At 30.8% G+C, this 18,981-nt stretch overlaps 1 protein-coding gene across 11 annotated transcripts in view; it reads right to left on the bottom strand.

Annotated features, from left to right (window-relative positions):
- LOC124426743 (putative polypeptide N-acetylgalactosaminyltransferase 9) overlaps positions 1–18,981 on the bottom strand; it is a 174,126-nt gene that overhangs the window by 52,292 nt on the left and 102,853 nt on the right. For 9 of the 11 annotated variants that reach the window (XM_046968815.1, XM_046968809.1, XM_046968807.1 and 6 more), the window contains 2 exons: positions 18,540–18,635; positions 1–38 (listed from right to left, as the gene is read on the bottom strand). The exon at positions 1–38 is cut by the window's left edge and continues 743 nt beyond it. The gene's annotated coding sequence lies outside the window, so the exon portion shown is untranslated. Of the gene's footprint in view, positions 39–11,843; positions 12,041–18,539; positions 18,636–18,981 lie in introns of all 11 variants that reach the window. The other 2 variants (XM_046968804.1, XM_046968808.1) reach the window with 1 other exon arrangement.

Here is an 18,981-nt window from a genome sequence, read left to right as displayed (position 1 = left end):
TCTTCAATAATCCTTCAACGTCACCGCATTTTTATCGTCTGGAATGAGAAAATGATATGACAAAATTATTATACCATACTTTATATCTATTCTCTTAGATAATAATGTAATAAACGTACGATAAAGTTCAAAGGAAAAAATAAATTTTTGTTCTCCCTTCTATCATGATTATTCGTTTCTCGAAAAACGATCTTGAAAATTGGATAATATCTCATACGTTATAAAATTGCGTTTACTTTATTCACGACTAAATGATCATAAGTAATCATTAGGTCGATCGTTCGTTATCGCACGTTATCGCTTTTATTTCTGCGATTTTACTTGCTAGTTAATCGAAATGTAATGTCGATCGAATATACGATCGGTGTCGAATAAAAGTGTAATATCATTACGGAAAGTAAATTACCCCGGCGTGTGAGCTCATCGCAATTCTCTCTTTAATATCGAAATAATATAGACGTTTAATGCTATTCAACGGCATATCACGTTGAACAGGATTGGCCGATCGTTTTAAATGAAGTTTATTAATGTTCGCGATCGCTCGAAGGTTCCTTTACTCTTTTCGTTATTCGTCATATTTAATAGAATCTCGATTTAACGAGAGAAAAGCCACCGTGACACTGCTGTCATATAAAAAGATTACTCTTTATTTATTTTTTTTTTTATTTCTTTTTGAATGAATCAATACAGTTATAGAAAAAAAAATTCTCCTCCGTCGTTTTAAAGTATATGTCTCTAAAATATTAAAAATGATAAGATATCTAAAATATGATAAGATATTGCTTTTGTATGTTGCTACACTTTTGTACGTTCCGTTATTAATCTATGCTATGAAAAATAGTTAACTATTGTTTAATCAAATGGAATATATAAAATCAAAAATTAATACGCCATCTTAACATTAGAATTATCGATCATATTTTTATCACATTTATCAACTTGATTAATTACTTGAAAAAAAAAGAAAAGAAAAGAAAAGAAAAGAAAAGAAAAGAAAAGAAAAGAAAAGAAAAGAAAAAGAAGACATTTTATATCCACTATTATTTCTGGTCTACTATATTTAATAATAATAAACAAAACAAGCTTCTTTGGATTAATTCATAGAAATTCATTACAACTAAGTATAATCCGTTATAATTATACATTTGACAATTAACCTCGGAGGTTAACTCGATTATACATGATCATTAAGTTATAATGATAAAATTGTTTACGATGTTAAGTAAATATAATTAAAGCACTTCATTGCAGCTGCAGTTGCAGTTTCCTCATGGCTTATAAAGGAGTTAAAAATTTAATCTTGTCGGTTCTATCTTGCGACGAAAGGTACATAAGGCAGAAGCGTATAATACAAAAAAAAAAATAAATAAATAAATAAAAAGAGAGAAAATAATCTGCGAGCGGACAACACTAAAGCGGTGCATAAATGAGACTGAGATCTTTTAATAAAAAAAAATCGTACTAAATTTTGAAGCCCAGGTACGTTGAGTTTGTGCAATTATGCATAGATTTTAACGTTGGTAAAAATTTTGAAAAAAAGGAAATAAAAAGTATATTACTTTTTTCCCGAAATTTCGTAAATATATTTTTTCTCCTCCCGCAGTTGCGTCAGAAAATAAAAGAAATAATAAATAAAACAAATATCGTACGAATTAATTCGTTCTAACAGTTCTTTTGTTAAATTTATCATATAGATGAAATACAATAAATATGCATTATTTATTTTTCGATTATTAATGATTTTCAATGAAAAGCTTAATAACGTTAATAAATGAAAGATAGATTAAAAAAAGGAAAAAAAAGAAAAAAAGAAACAAAATTTCAATCAAACTAACGCTTTTGTATTCGAAAATACGCTAATAAGGTCATTAAAAGGATTACTAATTGTCGATAAAAATCTTTCCACCGGTACCATATTAACATCATAAATAAATTCACATGATAACTTACATTAATGTGAGAGGGAGAAAAACGCTAATATGTTCGAGTTGAAATACCTTTAACGTTCGATCCATTAGTTTTACCCGTTAGCGATACTACCAATACGGAAGTTGATAAATGATCGTCTATAAAAGGTAAAATTCAAGACTTAGATCGATATTATTATAACGGGAACGATCGTTCGAATGTATCTCCTGTGATTTAAATAATTTGACGAACGAGCCATTTTGATCCGAGCTACAATTTATATCGATTAACAATTACAATAATAATAATAATAATAATAATAATAATAATAATAATAATAATAATAATAATAATAATAATAATAATTATAATAATAATAACAAAAACAATAATAATAAAATAATGAAAATCTTCCTGTAACATGTTATTATTTTGAGAATACGGTTTCGACATGTTACTATAAAAATTTGTGTAAAATCATTTAATACAGTTTCCATGTTCGTATATAGAAATTTCCCGTTGTCTATAATAATAATTATACGTGTAAAGAATATGTGTCATTTTTCATAAATAAGTAAGCTCGTAAACATTCTGTCATCATTCAAGATTCTTACCAAAGTTTATTTCATCGTCTTACATTTTTCCGTATCCTGTCTCGGGATCATAACTCAACTCTCAAATGGACAAAAACCAAACAATGAAAGCAGACGCTTTTTCACGAGAAAAGATCTCTCTCTCTCTCTCTTTCTCTCTTTTCGAAATTTTCTTTTAAACATTGAAATATATCTCATAAATGTCATTGGTTTCTACTATAAATCGAATTGGACAGGTACCAAGTAAAATACAGATATGAAAAACAAAATAAAAGAAAAAAAGAAAAATGAAGAGAAACTGTAAAAAGCGTTTCGCTTTTTTCCAAATGTTATATTTCATGCATCTAATTGAATTTGAACCGAACATATTCAGTCATTCATTGTAACGTTAATGCGCGCATTTGTTCAAAGATTCGTTTAAGCTCCGAGAACGTAGATAAACGTATTTGATACATTGTGCGTTCATTTGAATTTTATCAGGGAATATTAAGCGCGATAGAAAGAGAGTGCTTTTGGATGGATATGTAAAAGTAAGTAAGTAACTTACTTAGTTAGTTACTTACTTACTTACTTACTTACTTACTTTGTACTTATATCACGAGAATGATATTCATCTCAATTCGAATTTCTAACGCATTAAAGTTTGAAATTAAATAATCCATTCTCTTAGAACTTTTCATCGATTATTTTCAAACGATCCGTACCGCGTCTAGTTCGAATTTTCTTTCTTTATTTATTTTTCTCGAATTTCCTTGATTCCTTCCCCGTTTTCTTCGTTTCTCCTTTTATTTTTATAGATATCGTAAAAGTATCGCGATTCTACGCGTAATATACTGCAAACAACCTAGAAACTTTCTCACTTTCGTATTATACAAAGGCGTCGGAATCGAGAGGAGAAGATACTACGGCTTTAGTTTCATACGTTGCTCGAGAGAAAGGCGTTAGCCGAAGTAAAGAAGTTGAAATTCGCTTTCGTACCAAGTACCGTCAATTTTCACGAAGTTGTCTGCTCCAGCGAAATCGTGAGGAGCTTGGCGGGATAAAGGGGGGAAGTGGGGGGAAGGGGAATCGGTTCTGTGCAATTCGAAGCGATACGAGAAGGAGCTAAGAGTGTTACTGTGGCGCTTGGGAAAGAACCGAATTTCCAGTAAAATCTGAACGATGAAAGGCTATGCTTATAGGTTATTTGCTAGCTTTACGCAGTCGGCATCTTGAAAGACTCCAAAATGTGAAAAGCTTGGTAAAAAGGAGTGAAAGAGAAAGAGAGAAAGAAAGAAAGAGGGAGAGAGAGAGAGAGAGAGAGAGAGAGAAAGAAAAAGCTATTTCTAGCGTATCATAACCAAGTCAACGAGAACGTCTACGTATTTCGTTTACCGGAAAAGCAATTGGATTTTCGAAAAGAAAGAGAGAATATATTTATTCTAACGTCTATTTTTATAGCATTTGACATCCTTCGCTAAAAGATTATACGAGCAATTTTATCCTTTTTGTTTTTAAGTTTTTTGTTATTTTTTATTATTATTATTATTTGTTTTTTGAAAATATTATGGATCATATTATCACGATAAATAATGATCTTATCAATTTCAAAGTAATTATTAATATTAGATATATAGATTTATTATACAGGAATGGCTATTAATTCAAGAATTTGATAGAGGATTCAAAAAAAAAAAAAAAAGAAAGAGAAAAGAAGAAAAAGGAAAGATAGGATTTTTTCAAAAGAAATATTTCGAGATGATTGTCGTCAAGGTTTTCGAAAACTTTTAGACGTCGAAGCTTTTATTCTCATTTCCGTCCGACTTCAAGAGAAGCTCCATTTACGGACACGAGTAGTGTGGATACGTTATTGTCTCGAGTAAGCTGAGACAAAAAAGGAAAGAATAAAAGAAAGAAGGAAGGAAGTAAGAAAGAAAGAAAGAAAGAAAGAAAGAAAGAAAGAAAGAAAAAAAGAAAGAAAGAGAGAAAGAAAGAAAATCGCACAGGCTATCGAAGAAACGTTAGTACCGAACGAGCTGCTCCACCCTCTTTGAGAAACTCGTACGTGGCCAAGTAGCAAGCTTCCCTTTTAGAAACCATTACTATCGGGGCGACACTTTACACTAAAGGCTTCACTACGTATTGCCGGAAAAGCAACCTTCTCCGTAGATGCAACCAATCGAATTCGTTTCGTTTCGATGAAATGCTCAATTGAGAACCAAGAACGACGCTCTTAATAGATCTTTTTATAACTCAGCGAATCTCGCAAATTCGATTTCGATCTTTGCATTCATTCAAAAGTATCCATTAAGAAAATAAGCGTCAGAGTGAAAAAGCGTCGTACCTTTTTTTTATGCATGTCACATTATTACGAAATTATTTCTTCCTTATTGAATTATTTCTCGCATACGAGAATTATTTTATCTTTTTTTATTTCTATTCTTTACTTTTTTTCTTTTCTTTATTCTTCATCATCGTATTATCGTGATTGTCTATCTCAGACTAAGACGATCACAGTGAAATGAAAAATATATTAGGTAATCATTATAATATTAATGCAATGTGTCAATAAATGATATTAATAATGTATTTATGATATCATATAAATATATTGAATATATTACAATGCAAAGTAATAAAAAGAATAATAATCAAAACTCGTATAATTAATTCGAAAATATGAATCTACGTACAAACTTTATACGCGATAAACCTTATATATCGGTGAATTACTTTCACGTCGGATTTTACATTTTTGTAAACATGACATTTTATTTCTTTTATTTTTGTTTTCGATTGCTATACGACATACAACGATATGCCAAATACTATATTAGTTTGGTAAGCATGTTCTACTGACAATTTATTGCGCGAACGTGCGAGGAACATAGATACATGCATTTTGTTAGTAATCGGTGACTTTCTAAAGAGACATATACATATATATATATATATATATGTGTGTGTTTTTATATATGTTATTTCACGTCATGAACGCGTGATAGTAGGTATTCGATCACATAATTAATATTCCAAAGGCTTTAATTAAAATAACGTTTCGTTCTAAGCTAATAATTTGCGCGTTCCTATACGGTTCTTTGACAGTGTTAGAAAATCACTTCTCTTTTTGTTGTGCATAGAAACCATTCTTCTTTATTACTAATGAATGATACATTCTTCGTATCTTCCAAATATCTATATATAGATTGATGCCAAATCTCGTAACAATATACAAGGATGTATCAAAATACGTGAACACATATAACTTCACTGATGGATTCAGTACATCAAAATAAGAAAAACAAGTTCGTGTAAACATATGTTCAATATAACCTTATTTTAGAGATACAATTTCGTGATATATCAATCGTTTACTAGACGCCTTATCATTCATATCCTGACTCATTCAAATCTAACTGATATTGTTGGCAATCCCAACATATAATAATATATCTCAACTTTATCCATATCGTAAACTAACTGTTTCTACTGTTGTCACAAATAAAGATCTATTGGATTTAAATCCGGCTATTTTCAACGAGTCAGAATCTAAATAAAAAATAAGACATATATAATATAAAAATATGTGAAAGGACAAGGTCATATAGGTCATATATTTATATGAATTTGTTATTCTTACTATATAATATTGAAAACACCAATAATAGTTATACTAGCATGTTCTCTCTTCTCTGCCACACTATTTACACGTATATATGAATTTCACAGTCGAAGGATTCAAAAAAAAAAAAAAAAAGGGCAAAGGGAATAAAAAAGAAAATACAAAAAACAAAAATTGGAAAGAGATATTAAACGAAGAACTGGTTGAAAACTCGATGAAAACCGAGCGAATCGTTTCCCGAAGCAGTCATTGTGGCATGGAAAATGTGTTTGACGTTGAGAAATTTGCCAGCTCATCGATGCACGAAATTGCATCCACAAGCGTTTTACAAGATACAATATAATAATACTAATAATCTTGGACCTTCTTTTTATTCTTCGTTACCACATTCACATCCGTCGATACGGATCTCCACATTTTCTTTTTTCTTAAACAGAATGAATCAAAGCACAACGAATCAATTTCCTTGGAGAAAGAAAAAACGTCGAAAGAAAGATCGTTTTATTTAAAACGTGATTCAAAAGAAAAAAAAAGATTAAAAAAACGAGAAACGACGGTATGTCGACCTCCATTTTTTGAATTGCTTTCTAAAAAATTGAATTTCAATTTGATGGAAGTTAACGTACTATTCCAAGAAACAAAATTGCTCTTCGCGTTAAGATTACCAAGCGGCATTTATTAATAACCATCTTCCGTGATAACATGTACAACATAACACTTTAAAATGAAATTACAGTGAATCATACCTAATATATATATATATATATATATATATATATATATATATATATATATATATATTAAATTTTTTGAGAGAGTTGTCACCCTCCTTAGGGGATTACTCCAAAGTAAGTGAATTTATGACAAGGATCTGTCCCCTTTGAAAATAAAATTAACTTGTCCCCTGCGTTTTTCGAAAAACTCACTAGATATCATTAATAATTTTGGTGGATACTTTTCGTTGACATACTCATATATCTATTGCAAAATGTATATTGAAAAGTCGATAATTCATGAAAAGGTTCAAGATGTAATCTATTAGAGAATGAAACATTTATCAGAAAACAAAATTCATTAGAAAATATGAAATTTATTAAAAATAAATAATTCATTGTAATAATCAAAAATTATACACTCCATTAATAATTACATAAAATTTAATCAAGATATATAATTTAATTAGTTTCGAATCAATTTATTGCAAGATCAATCAATTAAAAAATTATGTCCTTTTCATTTTCTCCTCTATATCCTGGACTATATATCATATATATATATATGTATGTGAATAAAAAAAAATTCATAACTAAACCAGGAATTGAGAATTAGTCTTGAAAACTTATTGAACGAGAACTGGTTCTCTATTTCCATTATACTTCCTTTATCAAATATACATACATACATATATACATATATATATTTCTCTTCAACTGACAGAATAGACATCGAAACGATTTTACCGTAATCCGAGATACGAAATACGAAGCATTAAGTTTCGCTTCCAACGATGGAAAGCACTAGGCTCATATAGTAGAGCAGCCATAAAGAGTTAACAGGGTGACCCGCTAATGGAGTAATGGACATTCCGTTCGGACGTACCATATGTCCTTGGAACGTCGCCAAATAAGTACCTATCTAACCCTTACGGTACTTGAACGTTCTATTATTCGCTTTACCATCCTATCGAATAAACGTTTTTCGATTTACCATCAAGGAGACATTACTTACGTTTCTTATCGAAAGACGAAAAGAAAAAGAATATATATATATATATATATATATATATATATATATATATATATCCGATAATTATATATTTCAATTAATATTTGAGATGACCTTCGATCGATGATCGAGTAAGACTAAAAATAATTTAAAGAAATTAGAAAAAAAAAAAAAATACAAAAGAAAGAAAGAAAAAATATTCTCCTTTTTTCGATCGGCAAACGAACGTTCGAGTTTAAAGTTAACATCTACTTCTCTCAGCGGGACTTCGCCTCCTCAGTGGAGGTCGAGAGGCCACCGTGTGACCCCGACGAAACGTCGTTACGTGACTACAGAGACTTACCTCACCTTCTCTCGAAACTCGCCTTCTTACACTCCTCTTTCTCTCTTTCTCTCTTTCTCTCTTTCTCTCTCTCTCTCTCTCTCTCTCTCTCTCTCTCTCTCTCTCTCTCTCTCTTTCTTTCTTTCTTCTCACTTCCATGTCTCGTTTTCCGCGAAAACGCAAAGACGTTTTTCATTCGCATAAACCGAGTAAGTTTCTCTCTTATTTTTCTTTCCATTCTCTTTAATAACGACATAGTCTACGTATACAGATGAGAAGATATAAAATTTCACAGAAAAAAAATTACATCGCAATTACCTCATCAATTTTTTTGGGCACGAATTACGGAAAAATTTTTTTTCTTTTTTTATGTGGAAGGGAGATGAGAGAGAGAGAGAGAGAGAGAGAGAGAGAGAGAGAGAGAAAATATGATCTTCTTTCTTATTAAAAATTCTAATAGCCAGTATTATGAAGGAATTTTAAACGCGAAACTTGAGAGTATTTTGCGACTTGCAATGTTAACCAGACACCATTAAGCATTAATAAAGAATCGTATAATATCTTTCGTAACTATTAAAGAGAGAAAAAGAAAAAGAGAAAGGGAGAGAAAGAGTGAAAGAGAGAGAGAGAGAGAGAGAGAGAGAGAGAGAGAGAGAGAGATAGAGAGAGAGAGAGAGAGAGAGAGAGAGATAGAGAGAGAAAATTAGCGAACTTCGAAGGTGAACAAGTAAATGGGCAGGTAAATGGGCTGTCCTGCAGGTCACTGACACAGTCCGCAAACTAGCCCCAGTTGGCTAGCTACACTCACACACCCCTTTCTAACGCGACACGAGCACGTCGTAGAGGATTGTGTGGCTCGTAGAAACTTGTACCCGGAAGGGTTTAAACGGCACCTCGGACGAGAAAGCGCGAACTCGGACGGCTAATCAAATTCATGCCTGTGGCGCGATTCGCGCTCGATTTCACGGCTCTTCAAACTGGATATGACTTTTTCCGAGAAAATCGTGACGATAATTTCGTATGCGGAAAAAATAAATTGCATGAACATTATGAATACGTAGAGATTTAAATGGATAGATTGATAAATAAATTGATAGATAGATAAATAAATAGACAGATTAGATGGATAGATGAATATACGTCAGATTTAATATACATCAGATCGAAATTATGAGATTATATTGTATAAAACTTGATCTCAATTATAGGATTATATTTTGACAAACAGAAAGAGGTAGAGAAAGAAAGAGAGAGAGAAAGAGAGAGAAAGAGTGAGAGAGAGAGAGAGAGAGAGAGAGAGATAAATATAGAATATAGATGTCAACAAAGAATTAAGTTGATGTTGTAGAACTAAGAAGTCAATTAAGCATCCTATCTGTAATGTTGTTAAGTAGGAAGAGATTTGGCTGATAGGTATAAACAGCATGTTCTATAGCCTAATAATCAAGGTATACAACTAGAGGATACATATATATATATATATATATATATATATATATATATATATATATATATATACAGAGAGAGAGAGAGAGAAAGAGAGAGAGAGAGAGAGAGAGAGAGACGGAGGGTAAGATAAACAAGGTTTCTAGAACTTACATGCTATGTTTATTGTAGTGATCCAATTAACACAGAGAGATAATGTTTCGACGATCGTAATAACCGGCGAAATTGGTCGCAGGAATTGCAGGCCGAAGAGATGACCTGCTCGAGATAACACTTTGAACGGTCCTCATTCGGAGATTACATCCTTTACGAGGTATAGTCTCTAGTTGTAAACTAGACCAAAGTTGAATTTTACTAGTGTAATATACGATAAGATAAATATCAAGTGCTGATTTGTTATCGATTTTCTATACCTTTTTTCCTCCCTTTTTTTCATAGATTATATATCTATATATCCATACTAAAGTGTTTCAAGGAATTATTGTATTTGTATAAATAAATGATATTTTTTTCCTAATAGAAAAAATATAAATTACAATTAATTACGCAATGAATTCATACGAAAACTAATTAATTCAATTAATTCCTAGCAAAAACTATTCTCATATATATAGAGATTAGATACCTGAGTAAGAAATTTCATAGATATATTCGTACAAATTTTACAAGATTAATTTTTATTATAAAAAACAATTCTGTCAAACTTTTATCAATCAATATAATTTATAATTAAGAAATAAAATCGTAATTATTACGTAAATACATATTTTATATTTCTTATTGTACTTCTTTAATACTATCTATAAGTATACGTTTAGAGTGCAAAATTCTATTATCTAACATAAGTATTTGTTTAGAAGAGCTGAAAGAGATGGGATTAAAAGTAATTGAAAATAAAGTTATCACCAAGATACAGATAAATAGATAGATAGAGAGATAGAGAGAAAGAGAGAGAGAGAGAGAGAGAGAGAGAGAGAGAGAGAGAGAGAGAGAGAGAGAGATAAACGAAGCGTAGGTGATGCGTCAAGGGAGACGAGAATAAAACCTTTCTGATTACTCACGAGACCGTGGTAGACACAAACGTGATTGGAAGTTCAAATCGGATTCACAAAGTTCGCCACGGCACGGCACGGCACGAAGAACCGGCTCACGGAGAGTTCTCTATGCGGAAACGCGAGGAAAGATCGGCGAATATCAATCGCAAGTGTGAGTGTTCGCGTACATATATCCTCCGGCCATGTCGATTGATATCGTCTACTACTTTCGAAACCTTCCTCTTCTTCTCCTACATTTACGTTCGAAGAAGTTCCTTGGATAAGGCTTCGGGATCGGTTTCAAATTCGTTTTACGAACGAAACGAGAAGCCATTGGAACTAAATGTCCTTTCGATGAAATTAATCAACGTTATTAATATTATATACAAATAAAAGAATGAACGAATTATATCATTATTAACGTTATTATACTTTTTTTCTTCTTTTTCTTTTTTACTTTCTCTCTCTCTCTCTCTCTCTCTCTCTCTCTCTCTCTCTCTCTCTCTCTCTCTCGGTTCTCCTTTTTATGAAGAAATGATATAAAGAAACGAATATATTTTTTATTCCACGGATTTTATGCCGCATTATTCTTTATAGTCGAGAAATTTGTAAGTGAGAACATGCTGTTCTCATGTCTGTTACAATTTAGGTTCTTCGAAATGATTCTAGTAATGGAAACTATGATCTGTAAAGTTCTCCACTATTATGTGTTCTCATGTCATAATCTTTTTTTTTTTCTTTTTATTTTTTCTGCTAATTATTTTTCTATATTTTCTCTACATTCGATGAATTTCGAATGAACATTTCCATTAGATAAATAATATTCAATATTTGATATTTATTGTTTAATCTCTGACAGAAATATTTCTCTTCCGGTATTCCATTTATATTACAATGGATTATTTTTCAATATGTTCGAATGCATATATTTATGAATCGCATAACAATCATTATCTTTATAAATTATTTATTATTCTAATTATAATGATCGATAACGTTCACGTTTAACGAGGAGGGGAAAAACAAAGAAAAAGAAAAGGAAAAAAAGAAACGTAAGAGAAAAGAAAAGAAAAGAAGAAAAAAAAAAGAACAAAAACATGATCGTTTATAATATAGTATCGAAAAGTGCAAATATTTGTCTGACGTTTATTGCACGAAATATCGATTAATTTTCCACTGACTTGACTGACCATCGAATTACTCGTAACACTTACGTTAAAACGACGCGAGATAGAGCGGCGTTGGAGCGAGAGATGGCCGTCCGTTAACAAAGTCGCTTCTACGAAACTCGGCCATTGTAGTTTCGCCAACTACACTCGGGACTGAATGCTCACCCGGATGTTCCACTTTGCGATTTGTTCTCCAACGTCGTCCGTTTCTCTCCCACTCTTCGAATGGAAGGAAGGTCTCTCTATGTAAATCGCGAAATATTAATAACTCGCGATATCAACAAATCTTTATAAAAATTGTTCTTTTTTTATATCTCAAATTGAAAAAAAGAAAAAAAAGAAATATATATATATACATAGGATGAGATAGATAGATAGATAGAGAGAGAGAGAGAGAGAGAGAGAGAGAGAAAGAGAGAGAAACGTATAACGAGAGAATTTTTCATCTTTTCGTTCCATTCTTCTACATCAAATCACAGATTTCTTCTTCGATTCAAGACGAACCATACAGAATCTATTGAAAGAAAGTCGGAATAAAGAATGCCTTTTCTTATCTCGAGCCTAATTTTTTTCAACTAGAATGTCGATTCCAAGATAGGAAAGTTCATGCGACATTTCAGATTACTTGCTCATACAGAAAAAGGAACGATATGGTCGAGTTTGTTGAAAGGAACAAAAGATAGAGAAAGAAAGAAAGAAATAAAGAGAAAAAAAAAGAGAGAGAGAGAAACAGAGAGAAAGAGAAAGAGAGAAAGAGAAAGAGAAAAAGAGATGAAAAAAGATAAAGAGGAGAGTGTAAGATCGCGAAAATAAACGTTGACATGACAGATACGTCGAGACTGAATTCCGAGCTCTAAGGAATACTTCTATCTCGGACGTTGGTGTATATCTCTCCACGTAGAGACGTGTAAAGCGCGTCCGTGCAAAAGAACGCGAAGAGAGAGAGAGAGAGAGAGAGAGAGAGAGAGAGAGAGAGAGAGAGAGAGAGAGAGAGAGAGAAACAGAGGGAAGAAGGGAGGGAGGGAGAACAACGTTATACTCGGCGACCATTGTTACGCTGACGTTTCTACGAGGGGGTAAAAACCAAGAAAAGAGGAAGGATCTAACGTTTACACGGGGCTAAGCACACGTGTAAGTACCTTCAGGCTGAGCCTCGTGTTTTCACACAATAAAAGAAAAAAAGAAGCTCCATCGATACCGTCGTCGTTGTCTCTTTCTCTTTTTTTTGTCTCTCATTCTCTTTCTGTTCTCTCTTTCTGTTCTCTTTCTCTCTCTCTCTCTCTCTCTCTCTCTCTCTCTCTCTCTCTTTCTCTTTCTCTTTCCTTCTCTCTTTTTCTCTCTTTCTCTCACTCTTATTTGTCTCTTTTTTTCTCACTCTTTAGAACATTCCCTAGAAACTCTGTTAATTTGTGTATCCCCTGTTATTGTGTATCACAATTGTGTATTAATGTTAATGGATAAAGGACAAATCCATTTCTTTGTTTTTATATGAATAATTATGCAACAGTGATACGTAATGATGATACACAAAGGTAATACAATATTCAAAAGATACGCAACAAATTGATACATATCTTTAGATCTTTATCGTTTTTTAAATAATTATTCGTGTTCTTCTTGCGTAATGATAATTTTTTTGAATACGTTAATTTTCTCTTATATCATATGTATATTCCTATTATCAAATATATATATATATATATATATATATATATATATATATATATATATATATATTTGTGATACGTACAATAAACATGTCTTTCTTTTTCTTTCATAGATAAAAAAAAAGAAAAAATTGTTCGAAAAAATTGATGAAAAGTATTAATATGGCAAAGTATTCGATAGATTGATTATACGTTATCCTTCAAATGTTTCCTTTGAAATATATGATTAATATACAATGGCATAATAGTAAATAATTTCATTAGAAAATTTAATAAAATATTTGTAAAACGAATTATTTGTAATTAAGTGAGAAATATTTGTACGTACATGAAAGGATCCTATTCTATATTCTGTGACGTTTGCTTGAAAATTTTCAAAAGCTTATTTGATACCGTCCTTCATTTTATATTAAACTCGAAAGTAGTTCCAAGAAAAATTCTTTTCTAACGGAATAACAATAAAATTACGATAAAAGCACGGGTGTTATGCACTTTTACGTACCTCCGAACTACACACACACACACACATACACCTTTCACCAATGCCCATACAATTTTTCCTGTCGAGTTTGAAAACGGAGAAAAATGGAAGTTGAAACTTTCTTGAACGTGACAAATTAAATTAAGTACATATTTAACTGTGCTCACTAAGATTTTAACGTTTTTTTCTATTACTCCTCTATAATAAATTCAAATATCCATTTTCTCGCTTTCATGTTGTTTTTATTTCAATTATAATATAAAACAAGTTTTCTGCTAGTCAGAAAAGAAAGAAATTAATAAGGGTAATAAAGGGTATCATAAAATAATTTTATACTGGTTACAATATTCATAAGTTCTATTCATAATTTGTCTATTGCAAGCAAAAGGTACCGACTTAAAGTAAATTTTAAAATTGCGAAATAGGTATACTTTTTTCTTATAAAAGACATTATTAAAGAGCAAGAGAAAAACTCGTTAGTCGACATGCGAGAAACACTTAAATTTTCGTTAAGTAAGAAGTAAAGCTAAAAACGAAGAGTAACTACTGCGAAAGAAAACACGGTGACGAGAAGAACATGCAGTGGGGAGGAAGGAGTGGGTGGATACGAGAAGATATATATATACATAGAAAGAGAGAGAGAGAGAGAGAGAGAGAGAGAGAGAGAAGACAAAAAGAATTTGTCTCGTGCAGTGCGAGTAACGTGGATCGAGAAATGAAAGAAACGTGGCTGTTGAGAGACGTGGATCCTTTCCACAGGACTTACATGCCGTTGGCTACATTGTCCTGCCTCCCGAGCGTACTACTAAAGACTCCGAAAGCCATTTGCAAAATGAGAGAGAAAACGTTTTCACGAATGCGATATAGGTGTGTCCGCTTTCATAATTCAAAAAGCGTCCGACGCTTTCTTTAGTTCCTTTTAACACGACTAATACGACTCTCCCGCTCAAGCTTAATTTTCATTTTTAAAGAAGATTTTAATGGATTTAATTTTAAGTACGACGTATTAAGAGTTATGAATTTATTTCTACATAAACAGAACTACATACATGTATATATACATATACATATATTTTGCTTGTTTGTTTGTTTTGTTTTGAAATAATAACGAAATACCTGATAAAACTGTTAATGCTGGATTTGTAAAAAAAAAAAAAAAAAAAGAAAAAAGAAAAAAAAATAGAAAGAAAAAAGAAACGTTATAAAAAATCTTCTATGACCATGAACGATGATAGATTATAATACTTATAAATTTTTCGTTAGAAAATTATGTTAGAATAAAATCTTATCGATAACGTGCGCTTTTAAGCTTTTAATTATCGACCGATATACGAAATTATGATTTGTATGTAAATAAACTTAAATAAATTACCTAAATTTATTTATACTTTTCTTTATCAATCACTGTGTACACGACGCCGAATACATTTTCATTATCTAGATACTCAAACTTTTTGGTAATGTCATTCGTTTCTTTCCTGTCTTTTTTTTTTTTATTTCTTTTTCTTCTTTTTTTCTTTCTTTTTTTCTTTCTTTTCCCCAAGATCATTTATTCAAAAGCAATTTTGTAGAGATGGTATGCATTATAATTAGACATATATATGTTATGTTTCTTTTTCTTTTTCTTTATTTATTTTTTTTTTTTTTTTATTTTTTTTTTCTATGCTCGAAGTGATTTATTCAAAGCAATTTTGTAGAAATCATTTCATACAGATGTATCAGAGAGAAAAATTACGTGAGTTTAACTTTCTTATAAGGTAAGAGATTGAATTATCAATTTAAAATATGATTTGTATAAGAACCCCGTCACGTACTTCTTCGTCATCTATTATAATTAAATTGATATTTTCTTTTTCTTTGCTTTAAATTATTCTAGTCTCATCTTTCATAAAAAAAAAAAAAGAAAAAAAAATATAATGAAACAAATAATTGCAAATAGAGAAAGTTAATCTTATATATTAGATATGTTAAATAAATGAAATCTCCTATCTATTACGGTCGCGTTTTACATTGTTTTTGAATTAGCTACACATCTTCTTTTCAATTCATCGCAATGTAATTCTTTCGTAATGAAATCGTTATAATATTTTCTATTATTATTATATATTGTCTATTATTAAACAATTTACTAAAACATTATAAATATTCTCTTGTGTACATTATTCTTTTCGATTTATTAAATAACATGTTATAAATTCATCATGAAATTTAATTTCCAGATATTTCAACATTTAAGTATATCATGATAAAAGTAACAAAAAATATATCGCAAACGTCTATGGGAAAATTCAATCATATTATCATTCATAAAAGTGGAGTTTTTCGGGCTTTTTCATTTTTTTTTTTTTTTTTATTTTTACAATATTGCCGATCGATCAACTTTCGAAATCGTGGTTTATATTCTCGTTCAATACTCGGCGGATTCCAATACCCTTTTGGATGCGGAAGAAAAAGTGCATTAAGCAAATCAAAAAAAGAAAAAAGAAAGAATAAAAAATAAAAAAGAAAGAAATATTTTTTTCATTATCTTAATAGTGAAAAGATTTAAATATACGGGTTCAGAGTCATAAGGGATCACTCGTTTCTTCAAAAGTTTCTTCACAAACTTACTTACGAAAACGACACCAAAACACTTGTCTTAAATAAATTCTCTCCTTTCCTAATTATTACTTTCTTTCTCGAGTTATACTTTAGTTAATAAAAACTTGATGACGGAGACATTAAACTGTTATTGTTATCCGAACGACTTCTATTTAAACTCTGTAACGCTACGGAAAAAAATTCTGTTTAACAATTAAACGAACCTATCTCCTTATCTTTTATTGTTTACTTACTGATGTGATAATACGCAACTTGTACAAATTCATTGATATAAGTAAATAGATACTTTTAATGCTTTCGCATGAACATCAAGAACATTTTGGTTGATGAGACATAAAAAATATAGCATATCTAAAAATCATACCCAGACCATACACTGTAATATAATAAATATAGCAGGGAAATATGATGTATAAAAATAAAATAAATAATGTCTTCGAATAAAATGACGTGTTTTTTTATATTATATATATATATATGGGTTAATTAGCACACGTCTAGATTTTAGAATTTGTCATGCATATTCATACGAATATATCTTTCATTAATTAATTATTAACATTATTAAGATAATTTAATTAATTTAGACTTTTTTCCCCGCATACTGATACAATATCCAGTTAAATTCGTAATTTCAATCTGTGAAATAGATATACATAATTCGTAGATATATCTTAACAGGAGTACCTAAATAGAATATTAAATTACTATTATTCGTTGAAGTGATTACAAATATAATCAATTAATAATAAATTCACGAAAGATATCGATGTAACATAATACAAAATGAAAATCTATATATTTAATTATCATAGATTATTGATCTTTCGATTTAACAAATATCGTTTATTTCACTATTTTCAAATTATCACAGGTATGTGGAGAATGTATATGATAGAAAAGTCGATGAAAAATTAATGAATCTGCCAGCTGTCGTGACGAACGCAGATGGTTACGAGACGAAGAGGACGTATAAAAATGAACGGAGAAATGAGAGTGAAGTGTCTGTTTGCGAAAACAGCCATGAGAATTTTCAATCTATTGATCGTTATCATATTTCTTCGTATGACCTAATCTATTCAACAGAGTTCATAAAATAAACAGAAAAAATAAATTCTTTACTCTCTTGAACAATCTTTTGATAATCATTTCAATAATTTATTTCCTTTGAATTAACTTATGAATGAATATATCATTAAATTTAAAAGTATCTCTTCTCGTAGAGGATCATTGAAATCTATCAAAATTCAATTACTATTGTTACGATGATTTACAATCATATTTGCATATACATATATACGATCTATAAAATATGATTTATTATTATTAATCTCGAAAGATTTGATTGTAACGTTAACATCGATAAATAAAATTAATTCAAATATAACAAAGTCGTATGAACTTACAAGACCCGTTGGATTTTATTTAAAAAAATATCGTGGACTTTACTTTCCTTGATGAGAAATTTCGAGAAGAGACTCCATAATTCGATATTATTCTTGCAGCTTCAAAATGGCGGACTCAAGAATAATCTCTAACGTCTTGTTAAGATGTTACGCTTTAGCAAGAGGAAGAAAGAGAAGGATACTTATACAGCGAGAGAAACAGACAGATAGACAGACAGAAAGACAGGCAGACAGACAGACAGAGAGAGAGAATAAGGTAAAGAGAGAGAATATACAAACAAGAAGGAGAGATAAACCCAAATGAAGATCTGCCTAACGGAAAGCGCCGTTCAATTAAAGCGTCATCAACCGCGGAAAACTTTTATATGAATGGTTTTCATTACGTCGCGGACTTATTAAAACCTTTTTCTTTCGTGAACATTAATACCCTCGTTAAAGTTTCGTTACCAAAACCTCGAGACTCATTCGGAATCCTACGCATAATTATCTCTCTCTCTCTCCTCCCCCCTCTCTCTCTCTCCTCTCTCTCTCTTTCTGTTTCTCTACATACATGCAAGAGATAGGAAGAGACAGGAACGCGCTTTACCTCGTTAACATTCCAGAGCACTCCGGCTCAATGATATTGGCAATGCGAACAGCAAATTATCGGAGAAGAGTACGGATCGCTTCTCTCCGGATGGTCCTGAAATCAAATCAATGGAGGTTAATCCTCTCAATCAACGATACAGAACATTTTAATGATAATAATGCGTAAGAAAAGATATATAAATGAATGTATTTATGTATGTACGTAAGTATGTATGCATGTTTTAAAAATGACGTTAATTATTTCGATCAATGAAAAAAAACACGTACTAAGTCGTTGCAATATCATAATGAGATTAATTATAACGACGTATGTATGTTATAAATTAAGTAACAAATAAAATATAAAAGAATTGTTTAGCGATTGATATGTTCTGTGGTGAACGGATTTTATGTTGTTAAAAACGTGTTTTACGTGATCGATCAATTCGATCGGTGCGATC

This window comes from Vespa crabro, chromosome 9 (genome assembly GCF_910589235.1).
Source record: "Vespa crabro chromosome 9, iyVesCrab1.2, whole genome shotgun sequence".
NCBI lineage: Eukaryota > Metazoa > Arthropoda > Insecta > Hymenoptera > Vespidae > Vespa > Vespa crabro.
The sequence above is the reverse complement of the archived record's forward strand: the minus strand, read 5'-3'. Positions and strand labels throughout refer to the sequence as shown.